Consider the following 26264-nt stretch of genomic DNA (forward strand, 5'->3'; position numbering starts at 1 on the left):
ATCTGTGTTGCTAAGAGAGTAAATATATGTATCTCACATATAGCTGAGGCAATATCATATGTACAATTACTGGCATTTAGTAGACATCAACATTTGTAACATTTACAGCATTGTATTTTCTGTAGACACTGGGAATTTGCTGTCCAAAAATCCTTGTCACCAGCATCTGTTTCTATCTGGAGATCTGTATTGTTGTGGAAAGGTAATTGTGCCCATCTCCAGATGTACAGCAAGAATGGCTTAATATAAGTCACTTAACATATTACCTGCCCACATATTTCTCCATTGCAATATTTGTATCACTTGTAATGGATTATTAAACATCTATATCTCTTATTAAACTATAAGATAAAAGAGAGAAAAATCCAACTTCATCATTATATCCCCAGAACACAACATCCTTCTTTGTATAAACAGAGGCACTCAGTAATTCTCCTTTGAATTTATAACATTTGTCCATAGTAGCCATAGACACAACTAGATATTGCAGAGCTGGTTCTACTGCTCCTATCCACTATGTAGATCATCATTTATTCTTTGCTAAAGTGATCAGAAAATCCATCCATGTACCAGTGCATCTAAAATGTGTTCATACCACAGATGTGTGAATTAACCATATAGAAGTAATGTAGGTAACGAAATGTTGCGCTTGGGTTAAAGTTCAGGAGATAAGTTTCCCAACCATATACTTACTCAGTCACCTTTGGAGAGCATGAGAAGAATGTTTTGTTTGGAATGTGTATGTAATTTAGCTTGTACCTATTCCTCTGTTAGAAAAGTTTTCCACTATCCCAGGCCGTAAATCAAGACTGTGTAAAGACCTGGAAAGAAAAGAAATGCAAATGAATGAAGGCAAGAGTTATTTAAAGATATGGCATTTAAAGTTGAGCTTTAGTGAACATGGGAAAATCACTTACCTCTCATTTATAATTGGGCCACAAAGTTGAGCAATGGGGAGATTCTGGAGAAAATGAAAACAAAAGGTATAAATAGGTTGGATTTTTTCAGCGTTTGACCACCAACAGTAGCAAACCCATTTTTATATCCTTATTATTAGAGCTATCCCCTTTTATATGTTGACTTTCCTTAGCTCCTTGACATTGAGACAGACAGTGGTTTATGTGTATCTTTGGACCATAGCAGTTGCTTAGATGCTGGCATTCTTCTTAGGCATGTTAATGTCCTTAAGCTTCATTTTCATTACTCACAATTGGAGCCTCTATTATCCACCACAGATGGTTGATCATTGTATTTAATAAATCTTTAGTGAATGCTTGTTCTGTGCCAGACACTACGTTGGACACTAGGAAACAGTAATGAGCCCTCATGAAACATAAGCACTGTAGAACACTGGAATTCATGCATATAAACTTCTTAACTTAGCACTGCTTTATAACATCCAATTAATAAGAGATACCTACTGTTGTAATACTTAAGATATGAGGATATACTAATTAGCACAGGTTCCAGAATTAGATTTGGATTTCAATTCTATTTTAATGATCAACGTCGTGTAATAACTCTGAGAATTTAGATATGTTTTAGACTTCATCTATGCCTAAATTTCTTCACTAATAATGGACATAATTTTTTGTAAGATTTGGGATTTAAAACTTATCCTTTCTAAAGGCCAATAACTCTGGTCTGAAAACGTTATAAGCTAATCAAGGATAAAATGCATCTCAAACTTACTGAAATTTGCTAATGCAAAAAGGAAAATAAAAGAAAGAATATTGTTAGAAAGACCACAGTCTATGTGCAGATATCACAGAGATGGACAGTTTATAGGTAGTAAGAATATTGGTAGAAAGACCACTAACAGGTCACAGTCTATGTGCAGATACTGCAGAGATTGGTAGTCCATATGTAGTAAGAATATTGTTAGAGAGACCACTAACAGGTCACAGTCTATGTGCAGATACTGCAGAGATTGCAGTTCATAGATAGTAAGTAAACAGTTCCCTGCTTAGTATCCACCACAGGTGAGAAAACACTGTTACTATACTCACGACCTGTTCTTACAACAGACGAAAGATGCAAACTTTGAACTTCTGACTCAAGGAAGGCCATGGGTTGCTTCTTTCTTTATAATAAGTCATATTCCAAAAATATCTAAATTTCTATGCATAAGGCTGGCTTAAAATATATTTTATTGGCTATATGATTTTCACTATGGAATTCACGATGTAGACCTGGCTGGCCACAAGCCTACAGAGAGCCACCTGCCTTTCCCTTCAGAGTGCTTGGATTAAAGGTCTGCACCACACCTAGCCTCAGTGAATGAGTTTTGGTAAACATTTGCGTCTGTTTAACACCATAAGACCACCACATCTGAAGATGATAGATTTATATTACCTCCAGATTCAGTCATGCTACTTTCAGTTAGTTTACCCATCATTAGTTCCAAGCCGCCATGGATTTACTTTTGGTTTCACTAGGTTGACCTTTTCTCAGCACTTAATATAAGTTATATCATACAGCATGTGGCCTTTTGTGTCTGGTTTCTTTCATGTATAATGTTTTCAAGGGTTCACCCACATTGTGGCACATCTCAATATTCCATTCCCCTTAATTGCCAAAACTATTCAAGTGAATGCACATAATACATTTTATTTCATGTTATTGGTAGAGGTTTTGTCATTTTATTTTTTTTTTAGTTTCAGGGAAATACAAATAAAGCCACTGGGAAATTTTGCATAGAGTTCCGGGAGCATACATACATTTTCTTGTTTTCAAATTCATTAAAGTACATTTGACAAGTAAGAATGCTGCGAATTTAAAGTATAACATGATATTTTGATATATATATGCACAGTGAAATGCTTATTGAAATCATTTCTTTTGATTAAATATATAAAAGATGTTCATGAGATAAGTCAAATGTTTAACTTAAGAAACTACAAGTTGTTTTCTTCAGTGGCTGTACCATTTTTCATTCTCAACAGCAGTTGATGATTATTACTATAATGTACCTTATCAATATTTGTCTTCGAACAAATGCTCAGCCTTTATATTTTTTCTCTATTAGTTGTCACAGGTACTTTTGGATGACATGAGTTGTCTGTTCTTTCTCCTATTGTTTTCTACTATAATATTTATTATTAATCTATTTTGCTTTTTATAACTAAAACTTTATGTAAAGAACTTTTCAAATAGAACATATTATGCAGTGAGATTAGCCAGATAGAAAGTCTATACATGATCTTTTATTCAATTAGAAGTTCTGGAGCTTCACGTTGTCTTTTAAACCTTTCCTATGACTTATATTTTATGCATTTATCCACAACAAAAAATGAATTACATAGCTAAAACTAGATAATCAATTAGCTTCACACCCTCTTTCATGAATTGTGTCTTCACTATCTAGATTTAAATCCTTCCTCATTACCTAATGTTCGCTGGGATCCACAAGCATACACAGTAGATGACAATTGATATTTACAAGGACCACCCACCGGACAAGACATTTTCTGATGGAGGATAAACTCATAAACAACATTTATGGATGCATTGCTAATGAGTTCAGATTGATTCTGCCTGTAATTCTCTTATGTGAAACCATGACTTCTCCTGTAAAACAGCCATGAGATTTATCCCACAACCTTGGCAGTGTGTTTCTCACTTTTTGGGCACCATTATTCCTGTGTACTGACAGAAGAATGACTTCACCCCACACTGTAATTCTCTTGAATAAAACAATCCCTCGTAGTTCAGCCTTTGTTCCACAAAATGCTGAGAAACTGAGAAGCCTGTTCTCTATAATTAGCTAAGCTGACAGGGCAAATCAGCTATACTGAGAGTCTCAGTGTACGGATCACAAGCTAGACTGTTCACAGATTATACGTAAGGACAGAATTGCAGATGTCTGCTTTGTTAAATCAAGGTCTTTTAGACACAGAGAGAGCTGCATCACTTGCCAGCTTCTCTAGCCAGGCCCAACTGATAATGGAGACCAGCGACAACTCCCTAATAAATCCCTTAGCAATTAACATTCTGCAAAAACTTCTAACCTCAGTTTATGGTACAAAATTCAAGGCTCAGCTAACAAGCTGCTTATGCTTAAGTCCTAAAATGTATATGGGTAGCAAGAATTACAATTAACCAATCAACCGAGTGAAGAGGAAAAAGTTTTAGGCAAGAAAATTTTCACAGATAGCCCTGAACGCAGAAGATGGGCTGGCCTCCCATTCTTGAATAAAAAGGTGGCATGCTTCCCTCCTTGTACTATGGGGCTACATACAGGATAAGAAAATGTATCCTTAGGCTTGTTTAGAATTTTATGACTGTCACTGCTCCCATTAGACACAGCGTGTAGTTTATGAACTAGTCAAAATAGGTACTCCTGAAAGACTGGAGGAATGTCAAAGATAAAGGAATTAAAGCTTCTAAATATGTATTTCAAAGCAGGGCAACAGATGAGAACTTACAAACTCTTTCTCAGCTTGGTTTTCACATTCACAAAGACCTATCAAAAATTGTCCATCTGCCAATGCTTTTTCTATCCAACACCGTCTAGCCTTGATATGGTACTGTATGTTTTTAGAATACTGCTTACTTCAACTGACAGCTTATTTTAATAGACCCATCAGCAGTAATATAACTTTAATTCATCTTCACACTTTAAGACTGTCAAGTCACTCTAACTTCTGTGAGAAAGTGACACTGTAAAGGAAACTGGTTGTAGTGTGCCACCAGACCTTAGGGATTCAGTCTTCAGGGAGTCTTGAAAGTTATGCCAGAGTGACTGCTTCCAAGACACATGATCTCTTATTTTCATTGAAAAAAATTAATCCAAGAAAAAAAACAAAATGAAAATATATATAAATTTGTACATTTGGTTCTACAAATAACTCTGTATTATAAAAGAAACAAAACACAGAATCAATATCTTTAGGAATGATTATCGTATCAGCCATCAAATGAATTTAAGTTAAAGTAGAGGCAATGTAGTATACCAAGTGTCCTTATGTGCATTTGTCATTGATAATGGCAAGACATACAGGACATTTGTATTCTTATATCTTCCACTCTTGCTTTTGCCCAAGTGACTCATTTCATTTTTAAAGTTATCATATAAAGTAATGGGTTTCATACAATCATTTTCATCTTCAAATGTAGTTTCTATGACAACTGACATTAAAATGTAACAAAAGGAAAAATTATCTATCTTATATATCACCTAAAAACAAGAAGTCCACTTGTTTTATGTTATTCCAGGAAGATAATGACCATATATACTGAGTAAACTTTACTAATTTTAAAGAAAATACACATTATCACTAATTTTTGACATAGACAATTATAAGCCCTAGAGATTCCATATTCAACAGTGATGGAAGTTGTGATTTTTAGTGCCTTATTTGGGTATGATCATCACTGAAGAGGACAAAAGAATACTGGAAACCAACCATGACTCCCACAATTAATACAGAATGTTCTTGCAAAAAAATGTGTTTCATTTTCCGTACAGCATACCCCTGAGTAGTGACAAAGATGTGAGGTTAGTCAGCTCTTATTTGTATCAGTTCAAAAACCAGCACCCTGGGCTGGAACATAACTGAGTGGTAGATCATGAGCTTATCTGGCATGATGCCTAGAGTTCAATGCCCATCACTAATACATAAATAGTGAACTGTTAGAACTAGGTGTGTAGCTCAGTGGCAAAATGTCCGGTGTGATGAAGCCCTCTGTTCATCTTACCTAAGAAAGAGCACGCATGAGTCAAGGCCTATTGATGAGGACCTAAAGGAGGTAGACAGGAAGCCAATGAATTTCCTTTCATGTCTCCGAGTTCCATACAGTCATAGATTTATCCATAGTTAATTATGTTAAAGTTCATTAGCAACAGCTTTCAACATTCCTTGAGTGATTTGCTTTGCTTTTTGCTATGGGTTGTCTCACAGATATTCGTACATTGAGGGTTGGTTCTCAATATAGTGATGTTAAAAGTGTAGAGCCTTTAAGAGTTGGAGTTAGAGTACAAAGAGATTAGGATTTAGGGGTAATCCTTTGAAAAGGATTAAGAAGATTTTGTGAGACAACAGTACTGTCACTCAAGAGTAGGTTGCTATTTAAAAAAAAAAGTAATGCTGTCTTCACTCTCTGTTTCTCCATCTTGCTGAGTACTATATACTACTACATTCTTTACCACCATGATTCCATATGCTATGATCCTATTGAATCCATCACCACTCTGATTCCATATTCTGTCATGTGATTTAGGAAAGTAGACACTCACCTGAGGGCAAACAGTGATGAACTATGTAGTTAACATTACAACCACTTAATGATAACTTGAACTAAGTCTATTTGTTGATATCTGGGGAAATCTTTCAACTCCAGGATCATAGTGTAACTTATAGTCAAGATGGGCAGCAAAAATATAAAGGCAGAAATGATCCAAATAATGATCAAATAGCTATCAAATTACTGAAGAGCTATGGCTTTATCTACAAATTTTTAAAATGGGCTTTTAGCCCACCTAACCAATAATGCTAGAGGAGACCTAAAACATGATCAGTATGGATGCCAATGAAAGATAACCCATAACAACTTCTACTACTACCATCACTTACAAAGTATTTATTTTGAGCCTGACTAACATATTCCATTTACATGTATAATTTCATATAGTTATGAAAACAACCTAGTAAAGTCACATTTACTTTACAAGAAAGAAAATGATTTTGAAAGGCTAATGGATTTCCTAAAACCTTATATTAAATAAATCACAAAGTTCAAAGTCAAAGCCATGCAATTCTGATTGAGAAGTTTCACAGATTAACAAATTATATTGGACTGCTTAGCCAGATAATATCTGGTAATAACTACACTGGAATTGACTGAAATAATTTATTAATTTGTGGAATTCCCCAAGTTCCCAACTCTTTTTTTCTATGATTTGAATATTACTTGTTGGACAAAAGTTCATGTGCTGGAACCTTGCTTCCTTCTGTGGTGTGGACGAGACGGAGAAACCATGAAATGAAACTAGTGAAGGAGTACTAGGTGATGGGGTTTCTACCTCGTAAGCGCCTTGAATCTGGTCTCACAAATTATGTTGAATCTCAAAAGGATTCAGTTTTGTTTTATAAGTTTCAGTTTTCAAAAAACAGGGACCCATGTATGTTGTCTGTTAGGTACTGGACCATTACTTTTACTGTTTTCTGCCGTGTTGTGACATATCCAATGAGGCATTCATCCGAGCACTGGTAACATATTTGGATTTCACCAGCCACTAGAATCATGACTGAAGTAAGCTCCATTATTGAACAAAGTTACTCAAGCTCATGTATTTCATCAAAGGAAGAAAAAACATATTAAGGCAATCTAACTGCATCCTTCAGCCCATTGTATAACATTCTATTACTTCTTAGACTTTTCTACCAAACAAAGTTGTAGTAAGTTCAGTTTGCTTGGGTAGGACAGTAGAAAGAAGCTAATGACCAACAAGAAACAAGTTAAGTGTGATGGTTTGAATGAGAACATCTCCCATAGGCTCATTTGTTTGGTCCCTAATTATTGGAACTGTTTGTGAATGATCAGCGGCATTGCCTCCATGCAAGAGGTGTGCTACTGGGGTTGGGTTTTGAGGTTTTAAGAGTCCAGGCCGGGCCCAGGGTTTCTCTCTCTGCCTGCTGCATTCAGATCAGGATATAAAGTTCAAAACTCCTGCTCCAGCGTCAGACCTATTTACTTTCCACTAGGATGATGGTAGACTAATCGTCTAAAACTCTAAATAAGCCCCCAACTAAAGGTTTTCTTTTGCCAGAATTTCCTTAGGCTTGGTATCTATTCACAGCAATTGAATAGTAAAATAACTAAGGAAGTAGGATATATAATTGGATTTAATAAATTTGGAAGCTTTTCCATGAAACTTGTTTATCATCTCCATATACTACAATTAATATGTGAACGACACAAATTATCCTTGTTTTACAGATGACGAAGGCAAAAGAATCCCTCATGGAGGTCAAATGTCCTAAATGCCAACCCTGTATTTGATAGCTAATAAGGACCCTGTGTCTGCCTGTGAGCATCATTGTTTTGCTGCTTTTATCTGAGACATGAGAAAACAGCTAATGTTGGGTCAAGCTGAACACGGGAGAAGGCTGAAAATTATACAGTACAGCAGACCTGAGTCTATATGCCATGTTTGGAGTGCTAGAGAAATATTAGAAACTTACATCGGAAATCCCACAATTTAAGTGGAATATTGTCACCTCTTAAAACTGGAAAAAGAGTTTGGCATCAGGGGTTGCCAAGGGATTTTCTGGTTACTTCAAATAGCCTATTGATTTATACAAATATACATGTAGAATGGTATAACAAATCATATTTGCTTTCAGAAACATTATTTTGTATTCCTGAGGAGACTGATTTTATGACACCCATTGATTTTTATAAAAGTAACAGAATTTAGTCTTGAGCTTCCATGTCTGTGGCAAGAGGAAGGGTTGGCGCCTTCAAATACTGAGATCTTTTTGATAGTGAGGAGTAGACTGAGAAATTTATACCCTCAAATATCTATGCCTCTTCCAACTCATTCTATTCCATTTTTGTGTTTTATTATTAAGCATCTCTAGTTTGCATAGAGAGGTATTGAATAACATTTATTAAAAAGGAGAAGAAACCTCTGGTATAATGCTTATAACAAAATTATATGCAAAGAATCAAATATTTGAACATGGTCATCTGATAAATGGACAAAAGAAAGAAACAGAGGATGTGTGTTAACTTTAATAACCTAATGAATTATCCTTAGGGGGAAATGCTTAAAAATAACTTTAGATCTTTGTTTATGCCTTGCCAGTGATTCTCAAGGTATGTTCATTTGACTCATTTGTGCTCAATTTTCCTGGCTTCCTCCTTCCATTATGCTTTCCTTCAGTTTCCTGGCTGTCAGCCTCTGAACTTGCCACTTCGCTGCAACCTCCCTGTCTCACACCAAGAATGAGCTCAACTGCAAAGGAAGCCAATTACCAGTGATGTGTCATGAAGGCATGGGCGTTGTTAGTAATCACTATCCACTTCCTTCATGCTATTTTGAAATTACATTTTCCTACGATGAAGAAAGTAATGCTATTTCCTGAAACCCTTGGGAAGAATAGTGACTATACAAAAGTTGTAACAATCACAGATGCTTCATAAAATGCTGTTTTCTCTTTTGGAAAATGACTGGGTGCAGAGCTGACATTCAATCTGAATAATTTCTGAAGATCACAAAAATGTGCAAAGGACTGTGAGTATAGAGGGATGCTAGGTGGTGGTGTGTCGATGATGTGATGGCTAAAGGATATTGTAGCTGGTGCAGAAAGGAAGCATGGTGCTTGACATGGTGCTATAGCCAATACTCCTAGCACCCAAGAATTCTAGCAATGTTTTACTTAAAAGTCATAAAGTAGAATATTAGAGACCATCCTGAGGTACATCTGTTTCCCAGCTAAATAATAAGGTGACTCATGGTAATAAGTGCCCAGAAGACAAGAAATAAGTTCCTAAAATTCTAAGCTTTACTTCTGGTTTCTAATCCTCATGCAACAAGCTTAAAAGTAACTGCTCAGTCCCCAAAGCAAGTACACATTTGAACAAAATGGAAAAACCAGAGCTGTTCTTAAAATAGAACAGAACATTATGGTCCAGTGTGAACGAACAACTGAGTCTCCAATTTAAGTGTCAGAGAGACAGACAGAGAGACTAGCTTACCTACTAGCTCACCAAAGTAGAAATTCATGAGCTTTCACAAGAGACAATGTAGAGAAAGGAAAACCTGAGTTACAAGTTCCTAAATTACCCGTGGGTCCAAGTGGACAAGAATGAGTTAAGAACTTTTGGGACGTTCAGTATTAGGGCACTCAGTCTTTTGTGTGGTTCACTCCAGCAATGCCTCAAGGTTCTCAGAGAGAAGATCAGAGAAAAAATATTCTGCTGTTATCAGCATGTGGAGAGGGAAAGTAACCATTATGAAATCCAGCAGAGCGTTCTGCTTTTCTTAACAAGGAATGCCCCAAGGAGAAAATATTTAATCAAAACCTAATTCAGTGTATTTTTATCAGCACTTAACTTTCCTAGGCTATTGGCCATACGGAAACCCAGGTCTCTCCAGACCTCTATGTAAGTAAAGGGAAATATCCTATTGTAGTCCTCCCTGACATTTGGTGTAAAGGAAGAGAGACATCCAACTCTAGCCCCCTAGTTGTTATTTCTCATATAAAGCATAAACAAAAACTTGAGAAGCATTTGTCATATTCACTTGCCATAGGTACAGGCTTGCCAAAAATTGGGTACTGCTTCCTAAACTATGGAATGTTTCACCTTCCCATACCATACCAGTACTTACAAAAGGGCTCTTAATTTCAGTTGATTTTGTTTTCTTTTCACAATACATGTGCAAAGCAGAATAAAAAGCAAGAAAAGCAATGTGAAGACCTCAAACACATCAGAACCAATAAGGTGTGCCCAAATCTAAATTGATTAAAAATTCTGCTCCTGTCTGTGCATGTGACATGATTAGTTGTGTCCAGTTCCTTCTTTATTATCCCTGTTTAAAGGACCTGGAATTGGGAGTTACAGTAAGTCATTAATAACTTAGGTTGATTTTTGTTAGAGTATTTTTATCATAGCAACAAAGATGAATATAGAATAATATTTTATAATTATATCCATTACTTATAGAAAACTATAAAAACAATCATTGATAAAAGATCTTTAAAAATCGAAAAGCAAAACAAACTATAATTAATATACCAAGGATTTTATTGGAAAAGGAGACATATAAAAACAAGAACATATGGGTAATATAAACAGGAATAGAAACTCGAAAGTGTGTTAAATAGAAATGTGCTGGGGGGTGGTGGTGCACACTTTTAATCCCAGTACTCAGGAGACCGGTGGATCTCTGTGAGTTTGAGGACAGCCTGGTCTACAGAGCTAGTTCCACAGCAGCCAGTGCTGTTACACAGAGAAACATTGCCTCCCCGCCCCCTGAAAAAATGAAAATAGAAATGTTACAGATGTATAACAATGTTTCTCATGTTCAGAATCATGTCAATGTGTAAACTAAATAAGTTGATCTTATCCAGTGAGAGAATAAAACAGTGGCTATGAGAAGGTGAGAAGACTTTTCAGATGGTAGGGTGGAGGTAAGATGGCTAACAGATACTGTGGTGCAGTCGAATAGAACACATAATTGCTAAAAGAAGGAAGAGGAAGAGGAGGAGGAGGAGGAGGAGGAAGAGGAGGAGGAAGAGGAGGAGGAGGAGACATAACTGCCAATGCTTGGTAGCACAATGAGGTAATTATGGTTGATAACTAATTTAATATATGAAAATAGCTAGTAGGCAAATGCTCCAATGTCCCAACACAAGGATATGGAAAATATTTAAGCTGATACCAAAGTACCTTACCCTAGTTTTTATATGTTATGTAGACACATTCAAATACCATATTTTACACCACTACATATATAGTATATATAAGAAGGAATAAGTGAAGACACACACACATATTTGCATATATATATATATATATATATATATATATACTATTTTATGTCAGAAATAAAATTAATTTAAAAATACACTGCATCCCTAATGAAGAATCTCTTTGTTAGGCTAATTAAATTAATGCACTAGGCAAGGTTGTGGAAGAAGTCTATAAATTTGTTTGTATGTTTATAAAGCAGAGAGAAAAGGGAATTAGCAGATTCCCTTTGCTCCAGAGGGTGGTCCTATACATATGTTCACTAATTGGACTTACTGGGTTATCAAAAATAATAGTAAAATAAGGATATTGGTGCAGGAGAATTGTCTGTATTCTGTCAATCATGTTTTAAATAAACGCTAATTGGCCAGGCAGGTAATATAGGTGGGAAAACCAGACAGGAAATAGAAATGATGTAATGAGAACAGGAGAACTCTGGGAAGGAGGAAGTTGATTCCTCCCACTCCTGCCCAGATCACCAAAGCAGCAGGAAGTGATCTGCCCCACTGAAAAAGGTACTGAGCCACATGGCTAACATAGATCAGAATAATGGGTTAATATAAACTACAAGAACTAATAAGTAGCCTGACCTAATGGGCCAATCAGCTTTATAACTTATGGAGATGTCTGTGTGATTTTCTTTGGAGCTAAACAGTTGTGGGGAACTGGGCAGGACAGAAACACAAACAAGCAGAACCATTCATGTTACAGATATGAAGTTGGAAAGGGGTTCATGTTAGAGAAGACTTGACAGGAACCAAACAGGGGAAAATGAAGGTGGATATGTTCATGTTTCCTTGTGTCCTAGCATGAAATGACCAAGAATAAAAAAAAAAATAATGCAAGAAATCAGAACAGATAATACAAGGACTACATATAAAATGGGAAAATAAGCAAAAAGGAAGATGACTAATAAGAATTGGTAATTTCCCCCAAAAAAATTAATATCAGGCATTAAACAAAGATCTAGTAATCATAAAGATCAATAATTAGGAAAATTACTTCCTCCAAAATTAAAACAATTTTCTGATATGAGGATGTATTACTTTTTAATGTCATATAAATATTTTTAATGATGGGGCAATTTATATTTATACAGTGGCAAAGGTAAGAGTCATAAAAGAATTTTCAGAAAATATGGAATCAATTATATAGTGCTAAGAGAAAAAAATCTACTAATCTAGAATGTAGACCCTGTGAAAGCATCCTTCTAAACTGAAGAAAAATATCACAAAATATATTATCAGTAGACATACTTGGCCAGAAAGTGTTATAGAAAAGGAGAATGGTATTAGTCAGAAAGAATAAGTGATGGTTACATAAAGTCAAATTTTACTTTAGTGCTCAGGTCCATATATTTGCTTATGTGCATTTGCATAGGAACTATGATAGAAAGAGTGGGAAAGAGCAATTGGTATAGTTACAATACTTTCTTATTATAAAGTACTAAAGTTATACTTTCATGCAATTTGAAATGGACTTTGATTCAAAAATACAAGCTACAAGTTAAAACAAACACGGAAATGATTTCAAAAGAAATATTCACATAAAATACAATACAATAAAAAGGCGAAAGAAATTGTATATATAATTGCTTAGGGAATTGCAAATGAAAACAACATTGAGCTATTCCTGAATGTCTGTTTTAAAGAGTTGAACAAGATGACTGGAAATGGTGAATGCTGACCATGATATGGAGCAATAGCAACTTAATTATTCATTGTGGATGACAAAGCACAACAGAACCTCATTTGAAGACCATTTGGTAGTTTTTATTTTAAATAAACCTCAACATCCTTTTACTATATGAACTAAGAATGGTCTTCTTTGGTATTTCCCTAGGGAAATTAAAGGTTTTTCTATACAAAAAAAATGCTAATCCATATTTTGGCAGTTCTATTCATATTTTATCAGACAGTGAATTACATTAACTGGCTGATATATTCCGATATTGTAACACAATTCAGGACTCCAATGAAATTACCTATTAAGCCATTAAGAGGCATGAGGGAAACTAACATGTAGTGAAAGAAGCTAACTTGAAAAAAAATTCTACACATTGTATGCTTCTAAGTAGAATCAGTCTAGAAAATAGAAATCTGAAGCAACAATAAAAATATTGATGATTGTCAGGGAATGGGACAGGGGAGAGGAATTGAAAAGATGGATCATAGAGGATTTTTAGGACAATGAACTAGTCTATGATAAATTAAATATTACAATGATACATACACATGACATTACAAATTCATCAAACCCCATAGAGTGTTCAATACCAAGTGAGAAGCTTAATAAAAATTTGGAGGAATGGGTGATAATGATGATGTAAGTCTATTAATCATAACAAATATGCGCCTGCAGTAAGGGATGCTGACAGTGGAGGATATACGCAGACAGGATATATATAGGATATCCCTGTACTTCTTGTTAAGTTCTATTATAAACCTCAAACTATTTTGGAAACTAAAGTACATTAATGATAATTAGGTAAACCCATTTAAAAAAATTATAAGATGTCATCTTGCACAGTTAGGATGATTACTGCTAAAAATGCAAAAATTAACAAAGGTTAGTAATGGAAAGAAAGGATTTTGTATAGTTAAGCCAAAATGAAAAGTGGCACCATGATTGTACAGAAAGGACAAAATATCAGACTAAAAGAAGATATAGAAGTATAGCTCAGTAGAGAATGTTTATCTAGCTTTGCAGCCCCAGGTTTTATTTTGGACACTTTATCTTCAGAAACAAATAAAAATAGAATTACTACTTTACCAACTGTCCTATTTCTGAGTATATATCCAAACGAATAAAATAAGCATGTTAAAAATATAACTAAATACTGTATTCATTGCAGTACTAATTATAATTCCATCATAATTGAATCAATAGACTTGTATATTGCTGAAAGGAGGAAAGAGCCATGAAAGATGAAGGAAATCTTGTCATTTTGGCAAAAAAGTACAGAACTAGAGTACTCTATGGCATACAAAACTGAGTGGGCACAAGGACACAAATATGACATGTTTTCATTCACAGGGAAGCTGAAAAGGTTCATTCTGTGGGTGAGAATATAGTGATTATCAGCAGCTAAAAGAGGAAGCAGGTGGGAGAACAGAAGAAGGAAGTTGATTAATGGGTGATAAAATTCAGTTGGAAAGAACAAGAATTCTAAGGTAACTATATTTTGCAGCAATTTGTTTTCAATTTTACATAGCTACAGGACAGAAATTTGGAGATTACTAACAAAAATGATAAGAAGTACAAGTTATCATAATTTGATGATTCTAAACTGCATATCTATATTAAATCATCACAGTGTATTTATCTACATGTACAATTATATGTATCAACAAAGATTAAACATCCATCCTACATAAAATACATTATTTTTAAGAAAACAGTAAACAAATATATTTTAATATACTTTTTAATTTTTTTATTTTTGCGTAACTGCTTAATATGATAGGAGAAAACAAAACCAAAGCAGTTGAAAGCCTTTTTCTAGGTAAGCATAATGACATTAGTGCTTTTAAGTTTCTTTTCACATGGTGACATTTTATTACATTGTTGCCCAGCCTGTTTCAGACTGGTTGCAATCTTAGTAAAACTGTGGACATGGAAGATTCCCATCCTGAACAAGGATCCAAAAAGTTCATTAGCCACAACCTCACAATGGGACAGCTTCCAAAAGATTTCTTTGCAACCCCCTCACACAATGAGAATCAACCTTTATGTTTTCAATGAGGATTTTGCAATGGCTATGAACTTTTTTGTATCTTGAAGTCAAAAAGATAAGTAAGATTGTGTGCAGACAGATCAAGGAGAATGCCTAAATAGAAATAATTATGTTAAAGTCACAGATCCTCACAGATATTAACAGAGATCATGTTATTTGTTACCTTGTCAACTTGTGTTTATTAACAATACTGAATCAACACACTCCATAATGTGCCTTTGGTGCAGGAGTTCCTTCTTTCTGTGTGTTGCTTGTATTGGTTAATGAATAAAGAAACTGCCTTGGACTGATAGGGCAGAACTTAGGTAGGTGGAGAAGACAGAACTATATTCTGGGAGGAAGAAAGCAGAGTCAGGAGATGCTATGGACCCGCCAGCAGAGATAGACAGGCTGAGACTTTGCTGGTAGGCCAAGACCTCGTGGTGATATACAGATTAATAGAAATTAGTTAAATTAGGATGTAAGAATTAGCCAATAAGAAACTAGAGCTAATGGGCCAAGCAGTGATTTAATTAATACAGTTTCTGTGTGGTGATTTTGGGGCTAATCTAGCCGTGCGGCCCAGGCAAACAAGAGGCCTGGCCTTCCTTGCAACATGTCTTAGCATTGTTATGACTGGACTTGAGACAATTTATATTTTTTACTTTATAGGAAATCTATAAATAGGGAGTCCCAGTTAGATACATAATTCCTTTTGTATTTTCATGACAGATAATCATTAATGCATGAGGGAAGTGTGTAAAATTAGCTGCGACACTGGATAAATATACTATGAGCTGGTTATTGCAATAGGAACTAACCACTGAGATTTAGAAGAAGGACCTGGGCGGAGATGTATAAGAAAACTGAACTGATATAACTCAAGGTCATGATGCAAAATTTGGGATTTTACAAAAGAGAGATAATAAATAAGCAATGTCCCAGAACTTGGGCAAGAAGTCAATTAATCCCTGTACTGGTTTAAATCAAAGAGCAATGTGAACCTATATGGTGTACTGTCTTTTTTCAAATATTGCTTTGTCCATCCATCTATCCATCCATTCATCCATTTATTCAAGATCATTTTTTTTAAAAAATAAGGAATCCTAGCCAGGTGGTGGTGGTGTAGAGTTTTAATACCAGTACTCAAGGGGGCAGAGACAGGTAGGTGAATCTCTGTGAATTTGAGAGTTTGAGAACAGCCTGGTCTATGTAGCAAGTTCTAGGACAGCAGGGCTGTTATATAGAGAAACCTCGTCTTGAAACAAACAAACAAACAAAAGCAAAGGAAAGACTATAGAATCCCTTGATAATATATGTGGAACTCTATGAAAATGAAGGCTATAGTTTGAAAATCACTTGGCACGGAGTTTAACCAGTAAATTTTACGACACTCTGCTTCAATGAGTTTAGGATTAAAGACTTGGGGATATTCAGCAAATCGCTATGTTTTCTTGCATGTAAGACTAAAGTCTATTAATCAAAACCAGCCAGCTAGTCTATGATTGAACTATTTGGTAATCGATAAAGAATGAATCAATCCATTATTTGGTAATTTGTAAGGTTTCCAGGGTAAAAATCTGATACCCTCTCTGATAGCGAAATAAAGCAACAGAAAAGATTGCCTATAATCACCTATTCTAAACAACATTTTTGTCAAATGTAATTCTACTTGGCAGTCTATTATTTATTATTATTATTAAATAACAGCAACAAAGGATGAATTAAGCAATTCACTGGTATCTAATATAGGCATTACTATATGATACACATAGGAAGATGAAATTCTGAGAACATTAATAGGAAAAAGGGTGCAGACAGAAAAAGCCCAGTTCTCCTTAACCACAATACAATGTTGTACTAGTTCATTCAGTTCACCCTTCCACAGAAAAGGACTAAAAAGAAATGAGTCTCTGGAGCAGTCTCCACCTGTAGGCAAGCCGGTGAGACAACTGCGTTCAGGCTGTGTCCCAACCCTTACCACCCATGGGACTCCGTCCCTCCAAGACCCACTGCCATCCAGTCCCATGTACCGGAACATCCTCCTCATAGCCAGCTCTCCCCCTCAACCCAGAATACTAGATAGGCACAAGTGCCAACCACAGCAGTTAGATAAACAGGTAAGTGATTGCCTCTCTACTGGATTGCTCCAAAGTCCAGACCCTAACTAAATCCCACGGAAAACCCTGTATCCCTTCCGCTCCTAACTCAGCACCAGCAAGGCAACGGGGCCCTGGCCCCTGCTCTAGTGTAGTCTCCACCAGCCTACAAGCAGGCACCTGAACACCCTCTCTGTGGCCACTCCTCCCCTGCAACTCCTACAAATAACATAGGCACTGATGTAAACCACACCACTTTGAAGAACAAGCACTGGCACAAGACACACTAGTTGGAAGAACAGAGGAGTAAACACCAGTGTAAAAGTACATTCAACAACCAAAAGACCAATATGGTACACCACAACTCACTGATCCTCCAGCAGCGACACCTGAACATTCCAATGCAGCTGAAACACAAGAAAATGAACTTAAAAGTAACTTTATGTAGATGATAGAAGCTCTTAAAGAGGAAATAAAAAATTCTCTTAAAGAATTTGAGGAAGAGACAAACAAAAAATTGGAAGAAATCGAAAAAGTCCTTTAAAGAAAGCCAAGAAAAACAACAAACAAGTGAAGGAAATGGTTCAAGACTTGAAAATTGAAATAGAAACAATAAAGAAAACACAAGCCAAGAGAATTCTGGTAATGAAAAATCTGGGGAAGCAATTGGGGACTACAAATATAAGCATCACCAACAGAATGCAGGTGGAGAGAGAATCTCAGTTGTCAAAGATAAAATAAAGAAATAGATTGATCAGTCAAAGAAAATATTATATTCAATAAAATCTTAACAAAAACATAGAGGAAATCTGGGACACAATGAAAATACAAATCCAAGAATAATAAGGACATTCAACAAAATTATAGAGGAAAACTCTCCCAACCTAAGAAAAAACATGCCTATAAAGGTACAAGAAGCTTACAGAACACCAAATAGACTGAATAAAAAAAAAATGTTCCCTCACCATATAATAATCAAATCACTAAACATACAGAATAAAGAAAGAATTTTAAGCGCTGCAAAGGAAAATGTCCAAGTAACATATAAAGGCAGACCTATCAGAATTAGACCCAACTTCTCAATGGAAACTCTTTTAAAAGTCAGAAGATCCACTAGGGGACCACGAATGCCAGGCCAGACTACTATATGAAACAAAATTTCAATCACCATAGATGGAGAAAGAAAATAATTCTTGACAAAATAAGATTTAAACAATACCTAGTCACAATTTCAGTGCAACAGAAAGTACTAGAAGCAAAACCCCAATCCAAGGAACTCAGCTACATCCACGAAAAAAAAATGGGCAATAGATAATCTTACAACATAAAAAAACCAAAGAAGGGAAACACAAACACTACCACCACCACTAAAACCAAAGAGGAATTAACAATCACTGGTCAATAACATCTCAAAATTAATGGACTCAATTCTCCAATAAAAAAAAGGCATAGGCTAACAGAATGGATACAAAATCAGAATTCATCCTTTTGCTGCATACAAGAAAGCCACCTCTATTTCGAAGATAGAAATTACCTCAGAATAAAGAGTTGGGAAAAGATTTTTCCAATTAAATGTATTTAAGAAGCAAGCTGGTGTGGCTATCCAAATATTGAACAAAATATATTTTAAACTGAAGTTAATTAAAAAATATGGAGAAAGACACTTCATATTTACCAAAGGAAAAACCTATCAAGTCTCAATTCTGAATATCTAGACCCCCAAATACAAGGACACCCATATTTGTAAATGAAACATTACTAAATCTTAAATCACACATCAAACCCCATACGCTAATATTAGGAGATTTCAACACCCTGTTATCACCACTAGACAGGTCTGCCAGACAGAAACTTAACAAAGATATAAAAGAACTAACAGGCATTGTGATTCAAATGGGCTTAACAGACATCTATAGAACATTCCACCCAAACACAAAAGAATATACATTCTTCTCAGAACTTCATAGAACCTTCTCTAAAGCTGACCACAAACTCAGTCATAAAGCATTTCCTAACAGATACAAGAAACTGGAATAACTCCTTGTATCTTATTGGACAGGTTAAAGTTAGAGTTCAACAACAATGCAAGCTACAGAAAATCTACAAACTCATGGAAACTGAACACCTCTCAACTGTATCACAACTTGGTCAAGGAAGATATAAGGAAATAAATTAAAGACTTCCTAGAATTTAATGAAAATGAATTGACAACATACCCAAATTTATGAGACACTATAAAAGCAGTGCTAAGAGGAAAGGTCATAGCACTAAGTGCCTATATAAAGAATTCACACAAGCGACTTAAAAGAAACAAACTCACCGAGGAGAAGCAGATGACTGGAAATAATCAAATTTAGGGATGAATCCAATAAAATTGAAACAAAGAGACCAAAAATAAAGTATCAATGAAACAAAGAGTTGGTTCTTTGAGAAAATAAATAAGATAGACAAATCTTTATCCAAACTAACCAAAAAGCACAGAGACAATATTCAAATTAACAAAATCAAAAATGAAAAGGGGGACATGACAAGAGACTCCAGATGAAATTCAGAGATTCGTGATGTCATACTTTAATAACCTTTACTCCACAAAATTAGAAAATCTAGAGGAACTGGACAATTCTCTGTAGCTGAGTGGTATTAGATTATTACATGTGTATTTGCTACAGGAGCTTGTGGTCTCTGATGTTCACCATACCTCAGTTTACAAATACATCTGTAGTGCGAATTAACTCCAAAATTGATCCCAAACCTCAAAGAGGGCCCTGGAATCAATTGGTAATGTCTTCCATGGAATCATGAATAGGGAAGGCAGCAGGTAGGCTAAGTATCTGCAGGAAGTCAATGCAAAATCATCAGATAAAAAGGCAGCTTTACAGGAGAGTCAGCTGGGTTGAGCTTCCATGAATAATGGATTGGTACATTTTATTGATAAATTCTGATTATACTGCGTGAGGAAAGAATCAATGTTTAATATGAGCAAATTTTTTTCAAAGAAATAACTTCAAGGTCATCCTTGACTATATTAAGTCTGACCAGTCTGGGGTGTCTGAGATCCCGTATTTTGAAAAATAAGTAACAAACAGAGAAATTTTGAACTTCCATTATAACATCCCATTCACATTCTATGTGAGGCTCATATTGCACTGAACCCACAAACTTAAACTCTAGAAATGTCCTACTGATCACTGAACTCTCCATTCTGTGCTGGCTTGTCCTCTTGGTTTAGCTTATTTTTCTTAGCTCATTAGGGATTTTTCCATTCTCCTCTTCAGTTCCACAGAAAGATCCATTTCCTGTGATGTTGCTCATGAAGGAAAAGAAAAACAGCAAGACAAATAAATACACCACACCAAACAAAAATACCAAACGAAATAAATACACCACGCCAAACAAATATACCAAACCTAAGAAAGAAAATAAGCTCCATTATAGAGTTGCTGCTTTGGACTCAGTATGTCACTTAATTTTTTGATTGGATTTTTTGAGTCAAAAGGTCATTAATTTGGACATTCAACTGTTAGTGTATTATGTTTTTATCTTCTTGAATAGTTTCCTAAAAATGAGGATGTAAAGAATGTTGGTTACAAGTGTGGAATCTCCTTTCAGGATCGTTGACTCAGTATACGGTTGGCTTCTTCTAATATTGTTGTATGACTTTGGGCAAACAACTTTATCTTTCAAAGCCTAAGTAATTTCATCTGGAAAATGTGAGCTACATCTTCCTTTTTCTCATTCAATAATTAAAAAGTTAAATGGTATGTGGAGAGAATAATTTTTATATAAACTTTACAGTAGTAATTCTAGATTACTAATCTGTTGCATTCATTTAAAAAAAACACCATTCATATTTTAGTGTTTTGTATAAGTTATATTTTTTGGCCTCATGGCATCATATTGTGAAATTGAATGACAGTTGATAAACCTGTTGGCAAGCTGTGTTCTAGTCCGCACACTTTAATGAATACCTACTATGTGTCTATTCTTGTGTTGGTGATATAAAAATTGGTACAATTCATACAAAGTCATGATTTTACTAATATGTACAATTGTTGATAATGCTGGTTTGACACCTATCACATGGTAATAATAAAACAATGGGATACAAAGGAGGGAAATTTTAAGTCCATTTATTTATCAAGTAATGTGCTATATGCTCTTTCTCATTTTGTTATTGATTTTTATTAAGCTCTACATTTTTTCTGCTCCCCTCCCTGCCTCTTACCTCCCCCTTCAACCCTCCCCCAAAGTCCCCATGCTTCCAATTTACTGATTTCTTTCTCATTTTTTTTTTATCATGAAGACTATACACATTTTTGTTTTATTTTGTTTTCATCTCACTTGAAATTTGGCTTAAAATACTTCTGGCAGAGCCAGAATGTAAATCAAGTCTGTTTGATTCCACAGGTCGTGATCTTAAGCACTCTACTTCTACTGCCTAAGAGATGACCTTCTTAGTGAAAGTACGCCTTTTCCTGTTTGGTCTCATAAAGACTTTCACATTCACTTTATTCCATCTTTGTCCACTTCTTTATTTAATCACTACAGTTTAAAATGTCCCTTGGCAGAACAAAATGAGTCAGAAGAAATCTATGGTAACTGTTTCCTTATCTCCACGTAGAGTTTCTAGAGTTATCCAGTTGAAATGGAAGACAATATTGGCAAGCATTGGGAATCCACTTGCACTCAAGCTTCAGGACTTACAGGCTCAACTTGAGCTGAATAAATATATCCCCAGTTCAAATATTTGATCCATTCTATATTCATTTTCTTTTGCTATAAAAAATATCTGGATGTTTTTTAATGGAAAGGGGCTTATTTATCTCATAGTTTCAGAGAATGAAAAACCTAGGTTGGAGTATCCTTCTGTTTGGCCTCTGGTAAGGACCCTGTTGAGTGCATTACAATATAGCAGATAGTGCCAAGGCAGAACATCTTGAGATGCTCTTGGGACTAACTTCTGGATAGATGATCTTGTGAACAATTTCTGGATGAGAGAGAGGAAGACTAACTTCCAGATAAGATGAGCTTTCCACGTGACATGGTGTAAAGGATAAGAGTCAATAAGACAAAATAGACTACATTTCCAAGAAGAAATGCTTCTTAATTTCATGGAAATCATGATGAGATATGTAGAAAGTAAGAAAGAAAAGAAGGGAATTTGCAAAGGATGGATACAGTTCCTCCACTTTTATAGGTTCCCACACCATGGTTATGCTGTGAGCATGGTATAACTCTCAGTTCTGCGGTTAATTATGACATTCCCTACACACTCAGGAGTCATACCCCAGGTAGAATGTTAGCCATGCTAGGGAATATGGTCTGGGGACTCTCAGAAGGGTAAGAGGAGCTGCCGACATAAAAATTGTAAAGTTAAGTGTGGTTAACAGAGGTAGTTAGTATGAAAAGAAGGGAAGTTACTAAAATGAAGACAACTCTGGAGAAAATTGAACAAAAATCCAATTCAATATCAGAATAAACCATAGGAAAAGCAAGAGTTCATCTGTTCAACAAACACTCCCTACTACATATAACCAGCTACCAATTGACACGGACCCAGGAAGAAGCTACTTCAACACTTGGGCTTTTTGTTTTCTAACTTTTATGTTTTAATTTCACTTCTAGAGAAACTTTTTCGTTTTTTGCTTATAAAATATATTTTATTTTAATTCATATATTCATAAATTTTCCTCACTCTTCATTATTAGGCAATTTTCTTTTCTTCCTTTTTAATTTATTTTATTATTATACTGTTTTTACCCTGTATGTGTTACTTTTTTAAATTCTGTTCTGCTTTCAGTAGTACATCTCTTTGTTTTAAAGTGCTTATGCTTTTATTTTAATACATTTCTTCCATTTAACTAATGTTTCAAACCTTCTCAATGGGAAATATTTTGTGTTGTTTTGGGTTCTTTTGAATATCTTGTTCTCTTCTCTACAATTCCATTTGCATTTCTTTTGTTTACCTTTCTTCTCCTGTTTTTCTCTGCATCCTTGCTTCATCTTGCTCTCTTCCTATGTTAATAATAAATAGTTTTTAGTCTCATAGCACATTCTGCATTTGTTTTGGCACTTTCTGTTTGCTATATTTAGCAACCCTATAACTTATATTTAGCAGAGAAAATGGACGCTTCAAAATAAGTCAGTATTCACTCAGGTCAAGAACACTAATCCAGTACTATAGAAAATTCTGAAGGAAATACAGTATACACAAAGGACGATAAAAGAAAGTCATAAGATCAGGACCACAGGAAAGAATAAATTTCATAAGAGGGTTATGTCAACAAAGGAGAGCTGGAAAAGAGTTCATCATGTTCAACTCAGTAACCAGTAAGCTCTTAATACTAATGAGAAGAAAGAAAAGAACAAACAATAATCCAATCAACCAAAAAAATATAACACAATTATAGAAATCAGTAACTATCTCTCAGTAACAGTCTTAAGGGTAAATGGCCTCAAATAGTCAATAAAGAGAAGCAGACAGACTCAGTGAGTAGATTGAGAAGCTATCTCTTGCTTCAAGAAATATATCTCACTGATGAAAATACACAGAGACTGAGGCAAAAGAGAAGATTTATCAAGTAATAAAATTCATAAACAAGGGGTGTAACTATTCCAATATTGGTGTAGGAAGTCCTTCTGTATTTGTGCTACTTTCATTGGTTATTAAAGAAACTGCCTTGGCCTAGTTGATAGGCCAGATCTCAGGTAGGCAGGGAAGACAGAATAGAATTCTGGGAAGAAGGGCAGAGTGGCAGACGCCATGAATCTCTGGTCTGAGATGGACATAGGTTAGAATCTTGACGGTCAGTCACAGTCATGTGGTGATACACAGATTTAATAGAAATGGGTTAATCAAAATGTGAAAGTTAGCCAAAAAGAGGCTAGAGCTAATGGGCCAGGCAGTGTTTTAATTAATACAATTTCTGTGTGGTTATTTTGGGGGCTAAGCTAGCCAGGTGGCAGGATGCAGCCTGCCACTCCCTACTACACAATATCTGGTAAAATAAATTTCACATAAAACTAGTCTATTGAAATAAAGCAAGGCACCATATATTATTATTAATGGATAAAATAAGCTCATTATATGGAAGCAGTACTAACCTGATATTAAAATCAGGTAAGGATACTAAAAGAAAAAGGAAACTATAGAGCTTTGATGAACACAGGAACAAAAATCCTTGATAAAATTGTTACAATCCAAACTATAGAATTAGTTGGGCACATAGGGGCTCATGGACGCAGAAGCAATAAACAGGGAGCTGACATGAGTCTGAGTTAGGTTCTCTGCATATACCTTATGGCTGAGTAGCTTGGTGGGACTCCTAACAGTGGGAGTGGGGTACTGTCTCTGACTCATTTTGCCTGCTTTTGGTACCCCTTTCCTCCTACTGAGATGTCTTGTCCAATCATGAGATGACAGTTTGTCCCTAAACTTATTGTTATATGTTATGCCCTATTTGTTTTTTATGTCCAGGAGGCCTGAACTTTTCTGAAGGAAACTGAGAGAGGAGTTGATCTGAGGGAAATGGGAGATGGAGTTGAACTGAGAGGAGGGAAGGGAGGGGAAACTGCAGTCAGGATATAATGTTTTAAAGAAAAAGAAAGGGTGAAAGAAAGATATCCCCAGTGAGTGAAAGGGGAAGGGATATAATATAATTTTCATTGGAGTTCATGTGACGGGAAATCAAAAAGTAGTGGTATTCTTCAGGAAGCAGATGACCTGGGTGGTTAGTGGAAATGGACAGAGATAATCAGAACAAAGTAAAATTGTATGTATATATACAAAGATCATCAGGAAACTCATCATTTTGTAAGACAAATTAAAGGTACTAAAATAAACTTGAAAAATAACTTGGCAAAATATCCCAATTCCAGTAAGGTGGTAGTTTTAGACTTTTCATAACAGTCAGCCCTTACAGTGTCCCACAATGACTAAACTAGTCCATTCCTAGGGCAGTGGTCCAATGACCTAACCATATTTCACGGGGCACTGACTCTTTTGGGTTTTAATACCTACTGAAAGTACCACATTGGGAATCTCTAGGGCATGAATCTTCAAGTACAACAGCCAATTCATGGCATTTGTCAACTATGTCACAGCCATAATGGCCTAATTATTTCATACTCTCCAGTCACTTATAAAAAAATGTCTAGACCACTCTAAGGTAAAGTGAGATATAACCTGGTTAATCCATTTCTAATCCTTCCTTAGAATTTTAGTAGAGTCATCAAGAACTTTGGAAGAAGAAAAAAAATCATAGCCACCTACTCAGCCTCTTAGTGTTAAGTGCTAGTTTAGCTCTTCACAGAGAAAAAAAATTCCATTTCTAGCTGTTAATGTAATTTTCTCTGCTTCAGAGCCCTACCCAGTAATATAAGGAAACTGACATTTTATATCCTGTAGCAGGGTTAGGACATTAGTTTGATGATATTTTTTGCCATAAGAATTTTTATTTCAGGAACTATGGTAGCCAGTGTCACATCTCTTCCAATTACCAAATATATTTTCTCTGGGGAGTCATCATTAGGTCAAAGGATCTACAACAACAACCATTCCCTCTCTTGTTACAAAAGTATCCTAGGCCCCTCTGCATTTCTGATGGGGACACAGGTTATACCTGGTTTCTGCTGTAGATCTGTCAATAAACATATTGAACCTTTTTATGGATGTTTGTTTCATTTTATGAGGTCTTTGTGCTACAGTTTTATTTAGTCTGTAATGTAGCTAAGATAAACTTCATTATTTTTCCTTCATATATGACAAAACTAAAACAAAAAGCAATGTCCTAAAACAGAAGCAGTGGTTTATACCCACCATAGTCGGCACTTGGTAGATGGAGGAAGCATTATTTGTAGTTCAAGGTCATCTTCAGATACATAGTAAATTCAATATCAATTTGGGTTATAAGAACTGTCTCAAAAATCGTCTAAACTGGAAGGAAATTTGAAAGCCAGATCTCCTCTTG

The 26264-nt window shown here is 35.4% G+C and overlaps 1 protein-coding gene across 1 annotated transcript in view; it reads right to left on the reverse strand.

Annotated features, from left to right (window-relative positions):
• Rtl4 (retrotransposon Gag like 4) overlaps positions 1–26264 on the reverse strand; it is a 134286-nt gene that overhangs the window by 11675 nt on the left and 96347 nt on the right. Inside the window, exons 2-3 of the mRNA XM_050127210.1 lie at positions 918–961; positions 694–821 (exon numbers count right to left, since the gene is read on the reverse strand). The gene's annotated coding sequence lies outside the window, so the exon portion shown is untranslated. The remainder of the gene's footprint in view (positions 1–693; positions 822–917; positions 962–26264) is intronic.

Source organism: Alexandromys fortis, unplaced genomic scaffold, assembly GCF_014885135.2.
Source record: "Alexandromys fortis isolate MF-2015 unplaced genomic scaffold, M_Fortis_MF-2015_v1.1 scaffold_200, whole genome shotgun sequence".
Classification (NCBI taxonomy): domain Eukaryota; kingdom Metazoa; phylum Chordata; class Mammalia; order Rodentia; family Cricetidae; genus Alexandromys; species Alexandromys fortis.